General features: G+C 39.9%; 1 long non-coding RNA gene and 1 pseudogene across 1 annotated transcript; one reads left to right on the plus strand and one right to left on the minus strand.

The window, feature by feature from the left end:
• Window positions 1-18,376, plus strand: part of LOC133737432 (glutamate receptor 2.2-like) — a 65,802-nt pseudogene extending 47,426 nt beyond the window's left edge.
• Window positions 18,377-20,123: 1,747 nt separating this feature from the next.
• On the minus strand, window positions 20,124-22,476 carry LOC133740849 (uncharacterized). The gene is made up of 3 exons (XR_009861471.1): window positions 21,737-22,476; window positions 20,959-21,031; window positions 20,124-20,209 (listed from the first exon to the last, which is right to left on the minus strand). It is a non-coding gene; the product is annotated as an uncharacterized LOC133740849 (long non-coding RNA).

Here is a 22,476-nt window from a genome sequence, read left to right on the forward strand (position 1 = left end):
TGCGTGTACTCCAAGATTATGTACTTTGTAATACCTTTATATAGGGCTCCTATTATCAATGAATACACACAACTATTCTCACTATTCTCTCTCAATTCTCCCTTTGTATCCAATTTCCTAAAACACGTTATCAGCACGAGTCCTAACCCTGAAACGAAAAACCCAAAAACCAACAAATTTTCCTCCACCACTTACCTCACTTAGATAGCCTCGCTGCCCCTGCAGCTCCTCATTGTACGTTCCTGCGTTCGTCAGCTAGCCTCGCTAGCACGTTGCTTCTGCTGGCCAGCCTGTCCGGCGACGTCCAGCAGCTCTCGGCCAGACCAGCCAGCCGTGCCACATCAGCCAATTGGCCAGCAGCTCTCGGCCACAGACCGACCAGCCGCCTGCCATACCAGCCAGCCCTCTCGGCCAAGGCCAGTAGCACCTCCGCCCAAGCCTAGCATCTTCCGGCAAAACAGCTTGCAATCCTACATCAGGATTGATAGCAAGTGGCAATCCTTCATCAACATGCGCGTGTATTAAGAATTTCAAGCTCCGAAATTAATAAGTTATCACAAGTAAGTTTTCCCCATTTTTTGAAATTTCAATTTTTTTTATTTTTCTTCAGGGACTGACAAAATCCCTTCTTCTACATCCCACATTTCTTATAACGTGGGTTTGATTCACCAAAGTGGAACCGTGGGGAGTTCACGCTAGATTACGAACTAAGAGCGTTCATAAATCACGGACTAAGAGCGTTCGTAGGCTACGGACTAAGGGGGTTCGTGAGCATCAAAATTTGACCATACAAACGTCATTTTTTTCATTCCACATCCAAATTTTGGAAATTATCAACAAGGACAGTGGTTATAACTCTTTCTCACTAGGCTCACCCAATTATTTGTGATGTCTAGGAAAGATTTGAACTGAGAGAATGGTTTTACAAGTGAGCATAGCTCCACCAAAACCTCGCCTTACCTTACCTGGTCACAACCAAATTGGAGTTACTGAAAGGATTGAGTAACTACTACTTGTCTAAACTTGATTATCATTTTTAGATTAAATTTTGATATAGAAACTTTGACGTAATCATTGGCTTTCATTGAAATAAAGTGTCGATTTTGATTCAAACTTTATTCATTCAAGTATGTTTCCCGAAAAGCAAGAATGCCTCATGGATAGTGCTACTACGCACACCATACTTCAAAATAGGCAGTTATTTCTTGAGATAACGCCTACTCGATTTTCAATGACTACGATGGCAGGGTCATCTAAATTGATTCATGCTCGAGGACCAGCTCAATTCTTGTTGCCACATGGAACAATCATTAATGTCACTGAAGCTCTCTATGCTCCTAGGGCTGAAAGAACCCTTTTGAGCTTTAAAGATATAAGAGCCAATGGTTTTCATGTGGAAACACATTGTGAGAATGGCCAAGAGTTCCTTTGCATCACCTCTAATGACTACGGACATAAACAAGTCTTAGAGAAACTTATGTGTCGCTCTAGTGGGTTGTATGCAACCACTATTCAAATTATTGAATTCGACCATGTCATAAGAGATGACTTATGGGATTCCGACACATATAGGCTTTGGCATGACCGTTTGGGACACCCAAGTCGTGATATGATGATCCGTATATTAAAAACTTCACACGGACATCCATTCTTCAGAACAAAGAGAAGTAAGAATTAAAAATTGGTTTGAGGAGATGCACCTGCGCCTCACGGGGCCAAGACTGTGCAAGACCGGCCAATTAGGGTCGGCGCCGTCTACCCTATGCGACAACAATATGGCTTTGACGCCATGGACCCTTCTTTGACTCCTCTTTCTATTTCTAAAGTCAATTGTGACTTCATGGCTCAACTAAAATCCTAATTGGTTATTTATAAAGGCCATCATTCGTTCTGCAAAACCTGCTCTTTAGCAAAATTCACATCAAGACCATCCTATGCAAAGGACACTAAAAAAACATTCCATTCTTACAAAGAATCCAAGGTGATATTTGTGGACCTATTCAACCACCTGCAGACCATTTAGATAATTTATGGTGTTGGTTGATGCATCGACATGCTAGTCACATATCATACTATTGTCCACAAGGAACGCTGCATTTGCTAAACTCCTAGCACAAATTATTAAGTTAAGGGATCACCACCCTGATCATCCTATTAAGTCTATAAGACTTGTCAATGCTGGGGAGTTTACATTAAAAACTTTTGATGATTATTGCATATCCATTGGGATTGAAGTTGAACATCCAGTTCCTCATGTTCACACCCAAAATGGTCTCGCAGAAATTGCCATTAAACAACTACAAATGGTTGCTAGAGCATTGGTTATGCGCACCAATCTCTCTATTTTTGCTTGGGGCTATGCAATATTGCATGCAGCTATGCTTATTCGTCTGAGACTCACTGCCACTCAACCCTTTTCTGCGTCCTAGATGGTGACTGGGTATGAGCCTGATGTCTCACACTTATGCATATTTGGGTGTGCAGTTTATGTGCCAATTGCGCCGCCACAGCGCACTAAAATGGGTCCTCAAAGACGATTAGGCATTTATGTTGGATATGACTCTCCAACTATTATCTGCTACTTAGAACGTACCCTTGACAGGCGATCTCTTTACCGCTAGATTTGTGGATTGTCACTTTGATGAGACAGTCTTCCCGTCGTTTGGGGGAGATAAGAACATAAATGTTCAACAGAAATGACAGGAATTGTCGTGGTCTGTCCCCACTTTGTCTCATCTTGATCCCCGAACCGCACAGTTCGAAATTGAAGTGCGGAGAATTCTCGATCTTCAGAATGTAGCAGATTCGATGCCTGACACGTTTTTTGATATCGCTAAAATGATGAGATCACACATACCTGCTGCAAACGTACCTGCAAGGATTGAAATCCCTAAAAATAGAGGACATGGCGCCGTCCCTAGTGTCATTGGGTACGGCGCTGCCGCCCACAATGGTGATGGCGCAGTGGCTCAGGCCGGGCTCCCTACAAGGAAGCGAGGGAGGCCCAAAGGTTCGATGAATTCTCACCCAAGAAAGAAAGCGAGTTTGGCACAAAATAATCCATTAATCATTGATGTGAATAATCCGTCTCATGAAGATATTTCAGATTATGGTTATGTCCAAGAGACATCATTGGGTGACACTCCAATGTCAGAACCAATTTCAGAAAATAGAGAGATCTCCATGAATTACACTAGTGTACATGAGACGATGAATAGAAACTCTATTTCTATTGATGATGCCTTTGCATATTCTATTGCAAAAAGAAATATAGAATATGATGATATCGAACCTCGCTTTGTTGAAGAATGTCAACGAAGAGCGGATTGGGCTAAATGGAAAGATGCAATCCAGGCTAAATTAGATTCACTAGCAAAGAGACAGGTATTTGAGCCTATAACGTAGACACTCCCAAATGTAAAACCTGTTGGCCATAAATGGATTTTTGTTAGAAAGTGTACTAAGAAAAATGAGGTTGTTAGATAAGTGGTGTTACCCACTTAAGTGGTGTTATTGCACCTTGCAGGTGCTTGATGAAATGGCTGACCCATGAAAGCTGCGAGTGAGATAAGTCTAAATCACTCCAACACTTTCTAGGTTGAGTATGCTGTTTAATTAGTCTAGTCTTCCCTTTTTGAGTCATATATACTCAATCTCTAAGAGATAAAGAAGGCACCAAGAAATAACTTTCCCACACAACCATTTCTTGGATAGGCTGCCTTGATAGGAATTGTGACTTTTTATGAAGAAAATATTGAGGGCTTTGATTAACAGGAAGTCAGATCTTTTGTTTAGTATTATTCTAAATCTTCAATTTCGATAGCTAGTCATCCTTACATTTTCTTCATCTCTTCATAACGTTTTTCAGACTCGCATCGAATACGCCTTGAGTATCAAATGGACAGGTGTTACTTCACAATCTTACCTCTCCATGGCCATTTTGCACATGGGGAATTGACATCATCGGAAAGGTGACACCCAAAGCATCAAATGGACACGAATACATCTTAGTGGCACAATTGATTACTTTACCAGGAGCAGCATCTTATCAAAGACTGAAATAGGCCAAGATCATTAAAGAAAACAGAATCTGCAGATATGGAGTACCGCACGAGATAATTTCAGATCTGGGATCTCACCTCAAAAAAGAAGTTGAGCAGCGATACAACAGCACAAATCCTCGCCGTACAGGCCTCAGACCAATAGAACAGCGGAGGCATAAAAACATAGGTCAGATCCTATGGAAGATGACAGACACATATCGAGATTGGCCCGAAAAGTTGCCACTGGCCTTGTGGGGGTATCAGACCTCCATTCGGACTTCCACCGGCGCTACTCGGATGGAAGCAGTGCTACCTCCCTGGGCAAGGGAAGCCGAAGAAAAAAGGGGGTGGAATAAACTAAAATGACTAGACCGAGTGGGTGCCTTTAGGTGATAGTAATCAGACGAACTTTACTATGTCTCTTCCAATGCCTCCTCCATAAAATGCTTGGTGCGTGAAATCAATAGAATCACTTATCGTCAGGTGCCTTATTTAGTGGTCAAAGGTTGTTTAGTCATTACCAACGTTCAGAGAAGGTGGTTAAAAATAAGGGAAAATGCTCATTTACCCAATTTTAGCTTAAAATGTGCCCACTTGCCCGACTAAGAGTTTTTAAACCCCATTTACCCAAAACACTCTAAGGGATTATTTCCCCTTTACCCAATTAATTCTTTTTATTAATTTTTGGGACTTTTTTGCCCTCTCCTTCAATCTCTCTACTCTCAGTTTCTCTCTCTCTCTCTCTCCCCCTCACCGATTTCTCTCTCCTCCCCCCTCACCGATTTCTCTATCTCTCTCTCTCTCTCTCTCTCTCTCTCTCTCTCTCTCTCTCTCTCTCTCTCTCTCTCTCTCCAGAAGACGTCAGATCTCTCTCTCCCTCCCTCCATCCCTCCGGCAGGTCGCCCACGACGCCTGCTCTAGCCATCGCCGCGCCGAAACTCGTCGTCGTGCTCTCCGCTGCCAGGCTCGACGCCAAGCCGACGGTCCTCGTCGCTGAGAAGCTCGGCGAGGCCGGGGTTGACCTTCTGAAGGAATCGACGACGGACTGAAAATGGCTATCTGCTATTGTGCAGTCATAACCATAAAAGTTGTAACATTAGTGCCCCCCAGTAGACTTTGTATTGGGGGCCAATGATGACTGCTTTATTTATTGACGGACTGAAAACTGCTATTCCAAAGTAAATGTAGTGTTAAATTGCAGTAGTTGATAAATGAAAAAAATTGTGTTGTTTGTGTCAGTCTAGTGGGGGGCAGTAGACAGAATATTGACCCTCATAATGTGGGTTTTTAGACATTATCTGTTGTTTTGAGTGTGAATAACTTGTATAATCTGCGAAACATAGGAAGCGGTGTAATGTTTGATGGTCTATTGGGGGGCAGTAGACACATTAGTGCCACCCAATAATGTCTTTCTTAGGAGACAGTAATCATCTCTTGTTGATTTGTTTGTGATAAAGTGCAATACACTGTGAATCCTTGAAACTGGTGCAAGTTTTAATGGTTTAGTGGGGGGCAGTAGACACATTACTGCCCCCAAATAATGTCTTCATACGAAGTCAGAACCCTTCACTTAATTGGTGCAAGTTTTAATGGTTTAGTGGGGGGCAGTAGACACATTACTGCCCCCAAATAATGTCTTCATACGAAGTCAGAACCCTTCACAAAACTGGGGCAAGTTTTAATGGTTTAGTGGGGGGCAGTAATAATAGTTTAGTGGGGGGCAGTAGACACATTACTGCCCCCAAATAATGTCTTCGTGTTAAGTTTAGGGTTTAGGGGCAGCGTTAGGGGCAGTAGACACATTGCCGATGAACTGCGACGAGGACGTTGGAGTGGCTGGATCGCCGATCAATCGAACGGCGACGAGAACGTTGGATCGCCGATTGGAGCTTCATCGTCGTGTTCAGATTTGGACTGCATCTCCGGCGCGGCGATCAGAGAGAGAGAGACAGACCGGAGGTGGAGATCATGGGGAGGAGAGAGAGAGAGAGAGAGAGAGAGAGAGAGAGAGAGAGAGAGAGAGAGAGAGAGAGAGAGAGAGAGAGAGAGAGTGGAGGTGGAGATCGGGGGGAGAGAGAGAGAGTTTGGGAAGGAGAGAGAGACTGATAAGAGATGGATGAGTTTTAATTTAATTAACAGGGGCTAAAATGTCAATAGATGTAAGATTGGGTAAATGGGGTTAAAAAACTCTTGGTGGAGTAAGTGGGCATTTTTTGGGCTAAAAATGGGTAACTGGTCACAGCCCCTAAAAATAAAGAAGATTCATTCTTGCAACAACGCGATTCGAGCTCTCTTCTCTATTTGCGAGCACTTCTCGGTCTGGTGGAGATCCTTCCACCGGTATCGATGCCCTAAGCGAGGGATTAAGTCGGTTCTAGTAGTTCTATGACCACTTGTTCTTGCAGGAAACATTTTTTTCTTTCTCTGATGTGTACACCGGGGTGGGCCTTTAGAAGGCCATAAGTGACTTCCTGGTTCATCTACCTTTTTGGTTGTTGGGCACATAGAGACTTGGGCGGGAATGAGACTTCCAGATTCCAGATAACCATCATCCATCTATCCATTCCTCGAAAGCCTCAACCAAGGACAGGCCTACCTCTCTTTCTTCAGTATTGACTACCCTCTGAATAATTGTTTTTTTTAGTCTGTTAATCTTTCAGATCTTCCAGATTACATGACGTTTTAAGAATATATGGGGGAAAAAGAAAACGGAATATTCTATATTTATACTGAGGGGACTGGAAGATAACAAACTACCCCACAAGTCCCTCAAGCTATTCAGGCCACACTGAAGTACACTTCGAGTTATAGGAGAGAAAAAGGTTCTACTTGCATATGTTGATTGGGTTTATTTTTTAGGTCTAGAATAATGATTTGAGTCAAATTTATGGTGAGTAGACTAGAGAAATTGATCTCTTGAGTTTACTTGGAAGACCAAGAACGTACTCAATAGATTGCCCAATGAAGTAATTGATATAATTTCTCAGCTATACGGACATGTTGTTGATGGCTTGATAGAAGTAGCTTATTAATTATTAGTTTTTCCCACTATTTAAATAGTCATCCTTAATTGTATATGCACCTTGTAATATCATTGTAACTTGAATGAGTTTTGATTATGAAAGAGTTATTGTAATTTTTCACAGTTGCTGAAGTCTGTCTAGCAAGTTAGTTAATTAAGTTAGGTACTAATCCGATTTATCGTTTGTGTTACAAAACAATTGATTTTGTTGACATTCCAGTAGGCATACACTTGGGTTATCTTGTTCCCTTCAACAAGACCAGTCATTGGATATGATATCGGTTTTGTGTATTTTTGAACTACTTTTAAAATTGAACTCTGGCCGGTGGTGAAAAAATAGAAATGTGGTGCACAACTGCACATGCACTTCAAATCAAAAGAAGACTACTAGTAAGATGAACAATGTATACAAGACAAACAATAGAATTGAGACATCAGCTGGAAATTTTAATCTCTAATTACTTAGATACCAGTTAGAGAGATTGACAACATATACAGGACAAATTATGTCTTCCTCTTTTGATGCTCCATCAAACCCATTGACAATCAAACTATGTCTCATGCAGTTTGGAATTTGATTGAAATTTCTCCTGTTAGTTTAATCTAATATTTCTTGACCCTATTCCTTTTCTTACCATTTCACTCACCATTTTCAAATGATTTTCTCTGACATTACCTTGCACTTCTATTCGCATTCTTTTTTAGATTTTAGCCGCAGTCAACTAATTTGGATTGTTTTACTTATCTTGTTTTAGGAACTATTACTACATGCATTGAACTAAGCACAAGGATATTTGTTCTTTCCGAATATAGCTAGGATAGGCCAATGGTAGCGGTACCTGATAAAAGATTTACCTATATATATACAAGGGCTTTTAAATTCTTATGCCATCTTCAGAAGAGTCAAAATATGATCAACAAAGTTAAGTACCCTTCCAGCCTTGAAAATAAGCTTGCTCTGAGTTCTATGTTTTTTTTGTTTCTTTCATCATCAATTTCCTTGGCTATGCCACAAAGCAAAACCATCATCCCAGTGAAATGTGGGAGTTGTTTTGGATGACCATATACATTCACGGGCTCAAAAAAATTGGTTGAGCTGCATAAAAATGGCTCTCTTTGACTTCTATGCGTCTAATGCTCATTACAAGAGTAGGGTGGTCTTGAAAGTTAGGGACTCGAAACGAAATGTTGTTCATGCAGCTGCCGCAGGTAACTATAACATCTATTATTAGTATTATCTGTGTAAAACTGTAAATATATTTCTTTCTTTTTTTTTTCTTAATAAATTCTCTTGTTATATATATGATGATTAATGAATGATAGACCTTCTCAATTTTGTATAAATCATTTTGTTAGTTTTTATAAATATTACTGTTAAGGGTTAAAAGTGTAATTAGACAAATAGGTATAAACACAAAGAATACTGTAGCTATAGGCACATTTTGTATTCGACAGATTCACTTTTGGTAATATAGCTCTGTTTTCTTCTCCCTTCCTCTTCTCACTTTTCCTTCTTCTTCAAATTTCTTCAAGTTTCTCTGTAAAGCTATCATGGGATCAAGAGCCAGGTTCTGATCGGGACCGGGTTTCATTATCGAAGCACCGGAATCTTTGTTGGAGCTCTAGCTACTCAAGCAAAGCTTACTTTTTTGGTGTCTGTAGATTTTGTGTGATCGTTCTTGAGATAAGCTCAATTTCATAGTTCTGCGATTTGGTTTTGTCAAGATTTGGTGAGATATATCAATGATTTGTTGAAGAATTCTAGTACAAAAGCATACTTTTAGTGATTGAAGCAAGTTATTTCTAGTTATTTGATCTGGAAAGTTGAAAGTGAAGAATTGAAACCCTAGCTTTTTCGATTGAGGAAATTCAAGACTCAGATTTGTTGCTCTCTTCTCTGTGTGAAAGATAGTCGATATTACATACTATTCAAGCCATCATTTTATTACCTGTGTTCGATTTTGTGTTTACTTGAAGCTACTCATCTTAGCATACAGTCTTTTGGTTCACTTTCAATCTCTACTTACTCTTGTGTACTCTGATCTTCAGAAATTTGGGGAGTTTGATTAGTAGTGTGAAAATTTAAAAGAGCATCTCTGAACTCTTGAGATTTTGGGGATAATTGAAGCAACTCAGTTTTATTGGTTTTCTTGTGAAGAAGTTGAAGGCTTGGAAATTGAGTATATCCAGATTTTCTCTGTTTGGTTTTCTTGCTCTCATATCATGAATACTAGTCGATTGGATGATTGTCTCCTTTCCAACTTCTGCAATCTCATCACTCTACAGTTAGATGATACTAACTATGTCACATGGAGATTCATGCTAGAGTCAATGTTGGTAGGGTGTGATCTAATGGGATATATTGATGGGTCTGTGCCTTGTCCTCCAAAATACAAAAGCACAGAGGCTGGTACTACTCCTGAGTTTACACAAGAGTATGAGGATTGGAGGAAGCTAGACTGACTCTGCCTTGATTACTTTACTAGCTGCTACTTTGTCATCAGATGCTCTTTCATTCATTGTTGGGAGTAAAACCTCAAAAGAAGTTTGGTTTTTGCTTGAGGAGAGATATGCTAAACTTTCAAAGTTCAAAGCTTTCGACCTTCAGAACTCTATGCAGAAAATTCAGAAAGGTAATGATAGCATTGACAAGTATATGGAGCGGTTTAAAACTATTCGAGACAAACTTTCATTAGCTGGAGTTTATATTTCTGATGAAGATATAGTTACTCTGATCTTGAATGGATTGCCTATTGATTTCTTAACCATAAAGATTGTCATCAGAGCTAGTAAGACGCCGATCACTCTAAGCCAGCTTCGCACACTATTATTGGATTTTGAGTCTGACATTGTTCGAGAATCAAGCTCCCTTGCTTCTACTCCCGTGACTACATCTGTTGTTAATCATGTGAACCAATCTCTTGGTACACTTCTTAATCCTGATGGAAATTTTGTTCACACCTCACCATATTTGCCTACTGGTTTTTCTCAACATCTTGGTGACTTTAATCCTGCTAGTGTAGCTATTCATTTTAATTGCTCTACTCCTGGTAGCACAAACACATATAATATGCCTACACACTACAATGCATATAATATGTCTCCTGTTAGCACAAGTCAAGTTGGATATGCTTCACCACCAACCACTATGTCAACCAACTTTGGATTTGTGAAACCTCCTGACGTACCTGCTACAAATGCATATCAGTCAACATTTCCAACCAGTCTTGCGGTCCACAATCTTGAGTACCCTCAATATCCTGCTCATAATTTCAATGGATCATTTATTCCCCCATCTGGATTTGTGACTCAAAATGGAGGTCTACATGGTAACTTTGGTACCAACAATGGAAGCAGTTTGTCTCAGGAATTTAACTCAATGCAACCTGGAGATGAACAGTTTGTAATGAAAGTTTCAAACAATATGATTGCTTTGATAATTGGCAAGGGGTTTGAGACTATTAAGAATATGCAAACCAAGTCAGGATCTCGTATTCGGATTGTACCATTGCACCTTCCTCCTGGTGATAAGTCAACTGAGAGATCAATATATATAAATGGAGGTAAAGAGCAAATTGAGGCAGCCAAAGAATTGATAAACGAAGTAATCAGTGAAAAGCGTTTATTAAATGCATCTGGAACCAATAGCTATATGCAGCAGCCATCCTATCCCAATGATAAAGTTACTAAAGCTGGATTTAATAGCAACTCTCAGAGTGTTTACTTTCCTTGTGATATTTGTCAAATATGCTCACAGTTTGGTCACTTTGCTAAAACTTGTCCTCAAAGATCTGCCCCTAGGCAAGTTATTGCTTATGGATCTTATATGCAGTGTCGTTTTTGTTCCAAGACAGGTCATAGTGCAGCTGAATGTCTTTGTAAGCATAAATATGCCTATCAACCAACACCTCAAGCTGTGGTTACTTCCTTCTCAACTCAAACTATGCCAGCATCATCCTATCAATCTCAACAAGAATTTTGGCCGGCTGATACTTGTCCTCTAGCTGAGTTCAATGCCAAGAGTCTAACTCAAGGTTCCTGTATAGCCTTGAAGTCATTTAATTCTGTAGCAACCTGATGTTAGCTTCCCTCCCATCAGCTTGAGGGGGGGTGTTAAGGGTTAAAAGTGTAATTAGACAAATAGGTATAAACACAAAGAATACTGTAGCTATAGGCACATTTTGTATTCGACAAATTCACTTTTGGTAATATAGCTCTGTTTTCTTCTCCCTTCCTCTTCTCTCTTTTCCTTCTTCTTCAAATTTCTTCAAGTTTCTCTGTAAAGCTATCAATTACTTCTGATCTGAAATTAGATATGTTCATTTGGACACAGCTCTTGATTTGATAAAGAATGAAAAAGTTCGTGCCATCATTGGACCAGTGATGACAATGGAGACGAGCTTCGTTATTAATCTTGGAAACGAAGCTCATGTGCCCATCATATCATTTTCTTCAACAAGCCCTTCTCTTACTTCGATCTGGAGCTCCTACTTTTTCCAATTTGCACAAAATGACTCAATCCAAGTGAAAGTTATAAGTTCCATTGTAAAAGCTTTTGGGTGGAGACAAGTTGTGCCGATCTACATAGACACTGCATACGGCGAGGCAATCATACCATACTTAACTGATGCCTTGGATGAGGTTGGGGCCCGGGTCCCCTACCGTAGTGTCATTTCCTCATCCGCAACAGACGATCAAATTGAAAAAGAGCTTTACAAGTTGATGACAATGCAAACTAGAGTTTTTCTTGTCCACATGACAACCTCACTATGCTCTAGGGTACTTTACAAGGCAAAAGCAATTGGAATGATGAGCGAGGGATATGTTTGGATCATGACCAGTGGGATAACGACTTTTCATTCCTCAATTCCACGGACAGAATATTAGGTGTTCAAACCTATGTCCCAAAAACAAAAGAACTTCATCAAGAGTTCATACCACGGTGGCATATATCTGCAGTTCCTAAAAGACACTCCAGCTAACAGTTTTTCTACTAACTTGGATGTTTTTGCACTATGGGCTTATGATGCTGCTCATGCACTGGCCATAGCAATTGAAGAAGTAACTTGGAGTACAAGTAACATTGATTTCCAAAAGTCACATACTGCTCCCAACAACTCGACAGATCTTGAAAATTTGGCGGTCTCTCAATATGGTCCAAAACTATGCAAACCACTCTCGACTACTAGATTTAATGGCATTGCTGGAGATTTTAGACTTGTTGATAGGCAACTTCAATCCTCAACTTTTCAGATTGTTAACATAAATGGTGGTGCAACAAGAACAATCGGATTTTGGACACCAGAAAATGGACTACGTAAAAAGTTGGGCTCCTCAGTAAACACAGGAAAATGTTCAATTTTCAATGGCAATCTGGGACCCATTATATGGCCAGGAGATTCTCTTTCTGTTCCCAAGGGATGGGAGATACCAACAAATGGCAAGAAGTTGAGAATTGCAGTTCCTCAGAAAGTTGGTTTTTCTGAGTTCGTTAAGATCACAAAAGATCCAAGCACAAACATAACAGATGTCTCTGGGTTCAGTATTGATGTCTTTGAGGCTGCGCTGGAGATATTGCCATATGCTCTTCCCTATGAATTTATTCCCTTTGCAAAGCCCGATGGCACCACTGCTGGCAATAACAATGATTTGTGCTATCAAGTTTATATTGGGGTAAAAGTTTACTTTTTTAAAGCTTTGATATAATTCAGTGGCTCATGATGATATTTCAACTTGATAGAAATTGTTAACAGAGGCATTCAAGTTCATTGCTAGGAATTGATAACAAATATAATCTTTACATGACAGAACTTTGATGCTATAGTGGGAGATACAACAATTACAGCAAATAGGTCCTTGTTTGTAGACTTTACCATGCCATATACAGAAGCTGGTATAGTCATGGTTGTGCCGGTCAGAGATAGCAATAGAAAGAGTGCATGGGCTTTCTTGAAGCCTTGGAGATGGGACCTGTGGTTTACAACTGCTTGTTTCTTCCTCTTCATTGGTTTCGTTGTTTGGGTTCTTGAACACCGAATTAATAAACACTTTCGAGGCCCTCCCTCACATCAAGTTGGTACCAGTATTTGGTTTTCTTTCTCCACCATGGTTTTTGCACAGAGTAAGTTTCCATTGCCTCTATCTAATATAAAATGATTTTCGCATTCAGTTCCTTATAAGTGAATTAGTACTTCAATGTCTATATCTTTTTCCTTTTTCCTTTTTAAAGAAAATAACGATTTCCTTCTGCATTGCACAGCTGCAAGAGTTGTTAGCAACTGGGCTAGAGTTGTGATGATTATCTGGATATTTGTTCTACTAGTTGTCAGGCCCCGAATTTTGAATAATCAATTCAAAATCCGAAACATGAATAATAACAATTACAAATAACATCCTGAATTTTTTTCTCACAAACAACCACACTTCACAACTCTCAAATTTACAATAACCCAAATCCTCAAGTTATTTATTACAGCACACTCTCACTAAATCAAATTGTAAGGCTCAAATAAGCTTAACTCGCCTCACTATTACAATTGCTGTAAAACTATAACCAATACTCTAAATCGCACGATCACTGCCCTGATTTCCTGACCTGTAAGATTACCCGCTACACAATTTGAATAGTGTACCGGGATTGCAACAACACCAAACCCGGTAAGCTTTTGACAGCTCGTATGAGTAAACAAGAAAGAACTGTTGATTTATTAAATTACAATTCAAGTAAAATTCAACAGTATTACGTCTGCAAAGAGACATCAGACCACTCATGGAAAACCACAAGGAATACATTTTCACAATCCTCAAATCACAATACACCACACTGGTCCTGCAAACACCCAACCCACATAACACCACTTTGGTCCATCCCAACAACACGTTAGAGCTCTAACTACGTCGTTACCTGTCACCTCGGCCAAGGTTCAAGTAAACGGTATACATCTCGGTTATTATTTAACCGGCGTTCTTCGGACTTTTCCCCTGTCCTCAGAGCACTACATCTCGGTTATTATTTAACCGGCGTTCTTCGGACTTTTCCCATGTCCTCAGAGCACTACATCTCGGTTATTATTTAACCGGCGTTCTTCGGACTTTTCCCTTGTCCTCAGAGCACTACATTCTCCACCTCTATACATCCCACAATGTCAACCATGAATATCAACATGAACTCATCAATCATCATCATCACATATAAATATGGTAAATCATATCTCAATCCATAATAATTAAATCATCACAATTCCACACTCTTCAATGTCACACCATTCCACGTATAATCACGTAAATATATATATACGTAATCACCCACTCAGGAATGACCACTAATACCAACTATAGTTCACACAAGAAAAACGTGAAATTCATTTTGTATAATTAAAATCGTTTTACTTACCTATGGACCGTAGTTGATCAAGTCCATATGATTTAAAACAAATATTTATTCCATAAATATTTTCACACAATTACGACAAAAATAAAGTAATTAAGAGTACTTGGTTCGTAATATGAACCACGTGAGTTTTACTCACCTCTAATCCCGCTGCGTCTTCTTAATAGCTCAATCAATGATTCACCATCATCCGCCAAATCAATCCATTGATCACCTAATCCAATATGATCTTAACTTAGCCAATAACTCAAAAACATAATTAAACGACAATCCAACGGTCGGATCGAAATTAAATGATGATCCAACGGTCGGATCCTCACGGATCGCCTTTAGGATCACCCTCCAAAAATCATCACGAAGATCCAACGGTCGGATCTTCCTGAATCGTCCTTACTAACATCTTCACAAATTTATACGAAAATCCGACGGACGGATTCTCACGAATCGCCTCCCTAATCACTGTTTTGCATTTATACGAAGATCCAACGGTCGGATCTTCGCCCATGACCACACAAAGCCACTGGGACAGTCATAAGATCATCATATCAAAACTACAAGTCCATCTGACGGTCCTAACTTCACATATCACAAATCTAACGATCGAAATCGATCGAAACTTAACAATTCATAACTTCATCATACGATATCCCAAAAATTGCGTATAATATATCAAAATGATCGTATTGAAATATAGAATCTGAAAATGTACAGAAACCATATTTTTGATCCCCGGAGGTGGCCGGAAAGGGCCGCCGGAGTTAGTGGCAGAGCCGCCGCCGACCACCACCAATGGTGTTGGGGCCGGGCTGCTCTTCTTCCTCTCATCATGCTTAACAACTTTCATAACTACCATGTAAGCTGAAAATGACCGGAAGTGGTTGAAATTACCTAAAACAGTCGAGGTGGCCGGAATTTTTCCAGAAACCGGTGAGAATTTGCAGAAACCGGCGAAGCTCCGATCAACGTAAAAATGTCCTCCTTTCGCTTCGATTCCTTCAGGAGACTTGTTCAGAACTTAAATACGAACTCACTGGTTCAAGAATCACTCAAAACGAAGCTCTACAGCTAGAGATATCTTGATCGAAAGTTTCGGTGGCCGGAAAAATTCCAGAATCCGGTGAGCTTGAGTTCCGACGTAAAAACTTCAACCTCAGGCCTCGATCCCTTCTGGAGAGTAGTTAAGAACCTCAAGGCGAACTCACCAGGCCAAGAATCACAGAAAAAAATGTGGTCTATAGCTCGAGATATCCGGATCGAAAGCTTGTTCTTCGATTTCCACGGGTCAAACTCCGACGAACGTGAAAATGGTCGATCCAGGTCTGGTCCTTCTTGGTGCTTGTTCAGAAAGTTGTGGTGAGTCCAATGAGCTAAAAATCAAGAGAATTGACGGCCTGTAGCTCAAGATATCGAGATCGAATCAAATTGAGCTCAAACGAAACCGTGTCCTCCGCCGCTACTGCCGGGCGTGTTGCGGTGCAAGGCTGCCACCGGCAGCTGCGTAAGGTCAAGGTGATGCTGTGGGAGGTGGTCTGGTGCTGATTTGTGGTCGGTGGATCGAGGATGAGTTTGGGAGAATTTTGCTCTGTTTCTTGGATGCTTTCGGACGAGAGAGCGAGAGAGAGAGAGTGAGAGAGCTCGTGACAGAGAAAAAGAAAAGAGAAGCAATTATGCTTGGGACGAAAGAGAGAGACCGAGACAGCCAAAAGGAAGAGTGAAAAGCTAAAGGAAGAGGTGAAATGTTCGTATTATTCCTCCAACGAGGTTCGTATTATTCTCCCAACGAGGTTCGTATTATTCCTCCAACGAGGTTATTACACTAGTACTGACAATAAAATACACGGCCAGTCTAACTTCACTATATAGTATATACCGTCTAGAAACTCCAGCCAACCATTACCTATGAAGCATGGATACGGCAAAATTCTGACTATGGTGTATCGTATCCGTATCGGATACGGATACGGATACGATACGCACTGGGTGCGTATCTAAGACCCTCAAAACGTATCATTGACTATGTAGCATCGGTTGACTTTGTTGATACGTCTTGAATACGGTTTGACCTGATTTTGGATACGCACAACTCCTCTTCGATCAGTTCTCTCTTCGCGTCTCTGACTCTCTGTTCGTTGCTTATTCGCGACTTCGCAGCTAGTGGGTATGTTCAGATTGAAACCTTGAAGGTTGATCAGTTCTCTCTTCGATCAGTTGATTCAGTTCTCTCTTCGCGTCTCTGACTCTGTACGTTGCTTCTTCGCGGCGTCTTTCTCTGTGCGTTGCTTCTTCACGACGGGGATGGATATGATCTGATTGGAAAGCTTGAAGGTTGAAGCGGTGTGGCCGTGTGGCCGGGTTGATTTGTTGAATGCTTGAAGCCTTGAAGGTTGTTCTGGGCTATTAATCTATTATGTCCAGATTGAAAAAATCATCTTATATCAATTGGAAAATTCTATCATACAGATCTGCATACCATGCAGATCTGTGTGTCAGTCAGTGATTAGCTGGGTGAATTAAATATATTATATGGTGGTGTAAGGAGAGCCACACGATGAGAAGAGAGAGAAAATCAACGGCCTACAATCTATCTGCATATTATGCAGATCTGCATGACAGCCGAATCCATATCAATTATAGTGAGTGGGGTTGGGGTTGGAATCAATTACGGGTTGCCAGCAATTATCCTTTATATGTCCAATTCTCTTTCTCTAAAACATTATATAAATTGGTTATTGTTAAATATATTTATTAATATATATATATATATATATATATATATATATATATATATATATATATATATTATTTTAAAAAACGTATCGTACCCTGTTTTTTTGAAAAAAAACGTATCCGCGTATCGTATCGTATCGCACCCCGCACCCCGTACCCGTGTCAGTGCATTATAGACCATTACTGATATAAAGGATCTGTTAAAGAAAGGGGAGAAAGTTGGTCATGTAAGGAATTATGTTCGTGACATGTTGAAGCAAAAAGGTTTTCATGATTCAAAAGCTTAAGCGTTTTACAACTGTGGAAGAAATTGATGACGCGCTTTCGAAAGGGGGTGCAAATGGTGGAGTGGCTGGTGTTATTGATGAAACTCCCAACCTGAAGCTTTTTCTTGCAAAGTATTGCAACAAATATACCATGGTTGGACCCTTCTTTAGAACTGATGGTTTTGCCTTTGTAAGATTTCTCCTTTCTTGCTGGACATGTATGTGTTCTCCTTTTCTCTCCATTTGAATTAAAACAGTTCACAGAAATTTTTGGTGGTTGACTTAACAATCAATATGATGCAATGATCTGAACCGTAATTCTTGAAAAAGATCAGCCTAATTAAATATCGATTAACTGGCCATTTGACTATTGTATTTTATGATTCTTTAAATAATCTGGATCTTCTGGTTTTGCAGGCGTTTCCAAAAGGTTCCCCTTTTCTACAAGATGTTTCACAGGCAGTCCTAAACGTGACCGGGAGAGAGAAGATAATGAAAATTGAAAATAAATGGTTCAAGAAAGAAAGCAGCTGTCAAGACTCAAGACTTGACTAACCCAAACATTAATAGCAATGGTCTTGGTGTTGATAGCTTTTGGGTCTTATTTCTCATTGTGGCGGGGGCTTCAATACTAGCTCTGATAATATTTGTAGTTTCGTTTATTTACAGGCATAAGGTTATCTGGAGTTCAGAAGCCTCTATTTGGCGTAGGGTTCAAAAAATGTTAACTATCTTCAATGAAAAAGACCTGAGCTATCATACTTTTAATATCAATGAAAAGGAAGATGAAGTGACTGCCTTACCTAACTGCTCCCCAGAAAGTTCTGTGCACCAGAATTTGAACCAGGGAAATTCAAATTCTGTATTTTCTGGTTCTGGAGAGCAACAAGCAGCAAGGGTCTCGATGAGTAGCTGCTGCAACTCTTGAGTTTGCTATCACAGTTCAAGTATTCGGAGAACTACTCCTGAGGTTATTAGTAATACATTCAAGTTAATGCCGCCTCTTCTGTACTATCATCCATCAGTATGTATACAATCTTCCATTTCTCTATAGTTATATGTGTGTAGAACTGTAGATTTCTATAGTTATATATGTGGTGCATACCTAATAATCTCCACAGTAATGCAGAAATGCACATCATCGCCGAACACATGGCTACCCAAAAGACCTAGTACTGCAGCTCATATTTTAAGAGTCGAAATAATTAATTGTATTCGGATGAAAATTAAGCTTTAGGGCCTTTAACTCAACAGAAGAGTTGCAGAAAACTTTCCATAATGGTCTCGCAAGTTTATAATTGTATAATATATGGCCATGAAATCTGTACCAATCTCTTCGTCTTAAAATAACCTTTCCAACCATATATTATTTGCACCCTCTTATTCACCATATACGAGGAATTGAATGGAAGAAGTTTTCGGCTCTTTCCGGTATGTTTTTCAAATTTCGGCAAACTACAGCTGAATTGGAAGGGTAGACCAACTTGGCTTTGTTCATCTTGGGATGCTCCACAAACCCTCCAAACGGTGTACCTTGAATCGATCGGAGGTGAACGAATTGGGGGATTGAAGATTTCAGCCCTTTTTTCTTTTTGAGGTAAATGACGACCATTTCATTTCGAATTGGACTTGTGGTAGTTGTAAAAGTTATTGGGGGTGTTGTAAGGAAGATTTTGACATAAGTCTTGAACCACAATTTGAAGGTCGAAGATGGCCGCTAGGCAGAGGCGGAGCCACGTTGGGGCATGGTGGGTCCCGTGCCCCAGTCAGATCTTCATTATATATATTTCTGGTTTCATACTTCCATGAAAAGCTGTAGTGATGTAGTGGTGGAGATATTCAAATACTTGAGCTTGGTCTCAGGTTCGAGTGTTGGTACCAGCCACAATGTATCAACTTTTTTGTTTATTTCTTCCTTTTTATAACATTAGTACCAGATATCAACACAAAAACATTAACACTATCCTTTCATATAGTTGAATGTTTGATTAATAAAATATGTAATTTAAAAAAAATATATATTGATCTTTCTAATTTTTCATTTTTATTAAAATATTAATATATTCTAAGTTTAATTTTTTTTTTTTTAACTTTCCAGTGCCCCAGTAAAGATCAATTTCTGGCTCCGCCACTGCCGCTAGGTCTTCTGCTTTGTTGATTTTGGTGGAGCTTAGCATTAGGGACTTGTGGATATGATTTCTGATGCCATTGGTGCATGTTTTGTAATTGATTGGAATTTTCATAGTTTCTAGTTTTTGGTTTATAAATTGTGAGAATCCGACCGTTGGATAGACACCAATTCTCATTATGTTGTTGGATTTATTGAGTCAACATAACCTATGAAGTTTGCACTCGTTCTGATGTAAGTTCGTACTTTCGACGAATTATCATTTTAGGGTTTTAGTTTTGTTATCGTCAATTTAGTTTTGATTCTCGAAATCAGTTATTCATGATCATCATTTTGTTCAAGACGACATGTAGATCGATCTCGAAGAGGAAATTTGTCGGATGGCTGTCATAGCCGTAATTGTCACGCCCCGAATTTTGAATAATAAATTCAAATCCGAAACATGAATAATTACAATTACAAAATCCAAATCTCGAAACTTCGAGTTCATTATTACAATCCACTCTCACAAGCAATATTGTAAAGCTCAAATGAGCATAACACACCTCGCAACTTACAATTGCTGTAAAACTCTAACAATTGCTTTAACCGCACGATCACCGTCCTGGTTCTCCTGTCCTGTAGGATTACCCGCTACACAATATGAATAGTGTACCGGGAGTTGCAACAACACAAAACCCGGTAAGCTTTTGACAGCTAGTATGAGTAAACAAGAAAGAACTGTTGATTTATTAAATTACAAGACCACCACAAACCCACGTTACTTTCTCACTCTCATATATATATATATAGACACTTATGAGTTACTCTCAATTTCCCCCATAATGTCACTCAATATTTGGCAGACAGACTAGAGCTCTAACTGATCGTTTCCACCTACCCGGCGCGAGAGCGTGGTTCACGATTTAATACTATTCAGTTCCACCTACCCGGCGCGAGAGCGTGGTTCGCTGATAGTATGCCATGGTCACCCCGTGACCTATTGATCTCCACAGATCACAACAATTTATTGTTCCTCAACAATAAAACTCAACATCTCTCTCAATATATTGTTTCACAACAATAAACTCAATACCCCTCACAATATATTGTTTCTCAACAATAAACTCAATACCCCTCACAATATATTGTTTCACAACAATAAACTCAATACCCCTCACAATATATTGTTTCTCAACAATAAACTCAATACCCCTCACAATATATTGTTTCTCAACAATAAACTCAACACAACTCCAACAATACATATTATTTCACGTAATAATATATATACAGACATTCACACAGGAATGTCTAATACACCAACAATAGTTCATATGATTGCAAAATAAAGCAATTAAATATATTGGGTTCGTAATATGAACCACGTGAGGTTTACTCACCTCTAATTCCAGCTGCGTCTTCTAAAAGCCACATATCCATCTGAATCGTCCACCAACTCGATTCGTCAATCACCTAATCAGATACTATCTTGACTTAGTAAATTACTCATAAACCACACATATACTGAAATCCAACGGTCGGATTCTAATTATATGATGATCCGACGGTCGAATCTTAATTTAATGATGATCCAACGGTCAGATCCTCACGGATCGCCCTTAGGATCATCCTCCAAAATTATAATGAAGATCCAACGGTCAGATCTTCTTGAATCGTCCTTACTAACATCTTCACAAAATTATACGAAAATCCGACGGTTAGATTCTCACGAATCGCCTTCCGAATCACTATTTCACAATTATACGAAGATCCAACGGTCGGATCTTCGCCCATGACCACACAAAGTCATCGGGACAGTCATACGATCATCGTATCAAAACTACAAGTCCATCTGACGGTCCTAACTTCACATATCACAAATCTAACGATCGAAATCGATCGAAACTTAAAAATTCATAACTTCATCATACGATATCCAAAAATTATGAATTATATATGCAAACGATCGTATCGACACGTAGAACACAGAAATGGACAGAAACTGTCCTTGGGGTGGCCGGAGGTCGCCGGAAACCACCATCACAGTGGCGGCACCGCCACCCATCCAAAGTCAAAATTAGACAAAACTCCCAACATGAAAGTTCTTCATCTTAACTCGAATTGAAACTTTCATAACTACACCAAAGTCAGATTATGAGCCAAAAAGTAGAATTTTACCTCGCAAGTTTTGAAACCCGAAGAACCCTAGTTTCCCAATCTTCAAAATTCGATCACCCCGGATCAAATCGCTGCAAGCCTTCTTGGGGATAGCTTCTACTTCCTCTGGGCTAGAAAAGACCTCAAAGAACTCGAGCTATAGTGGCCGGAGCTGGGAGAACCAAGGTGGCGAAGGAAGACGATTTCCAGCTCGGGCTGTGCGGCTTCTCGGTCTTCTAGCGGCCACCACGATGGTTATCTCAAGTCGATGTCTTCTGGAAAGTTGTAGAAAACTTCACGGTGAGAAAAATTGCTTTTGGAATCAGGTCGATCGGAGGCCTGTAGAGGAAGATATGACCAGACAAAGTAGAGCCCAGAAAAAGTGGGGAAGAGCGATTTCGTCTCCGACGAGGCTCTCTTCTCGACCTTGTAGAGCCTCATACAGCTCGTATTTCACTTCGATTTCTTCTACAAACTCGTAAAGGGGGTCGAGACCAGAAAACCCCACTTTGTTTCACATCAATCGGTGGCCGGATGAGGAAGAACGAAGGTGACGAAGGGAGGGGGTCGCGGCTGGGCTCGGGAGAGAAATGGGGAGAAATTTCTGGAGTTCCAGAAATTCTGTCCTCATTTGCAATATTCGGATTTTTTTTCATATTTATAGAAAATCCCAATTTTCAAATATTCGTAACTTATTCATACGAACTCCGAATATTGCGTTCCATATGTCCACGAACTCGTATCGACGCGCTCTACAACTT

Source organism: Rosa rugosa, chromosome 3 (assembly GCF_958449725.1).
Source record: "Rosa rugosa chromosome 3, drRosRugo1.1, whole genome shotgun sequence".
Classification (NCBI taxonomy): Eukaryota; Viridiplantae; Streptophyta; class Magnoliopsida; order Rosales; family Rosaceae; genus Rosa; species Rosa rugosa.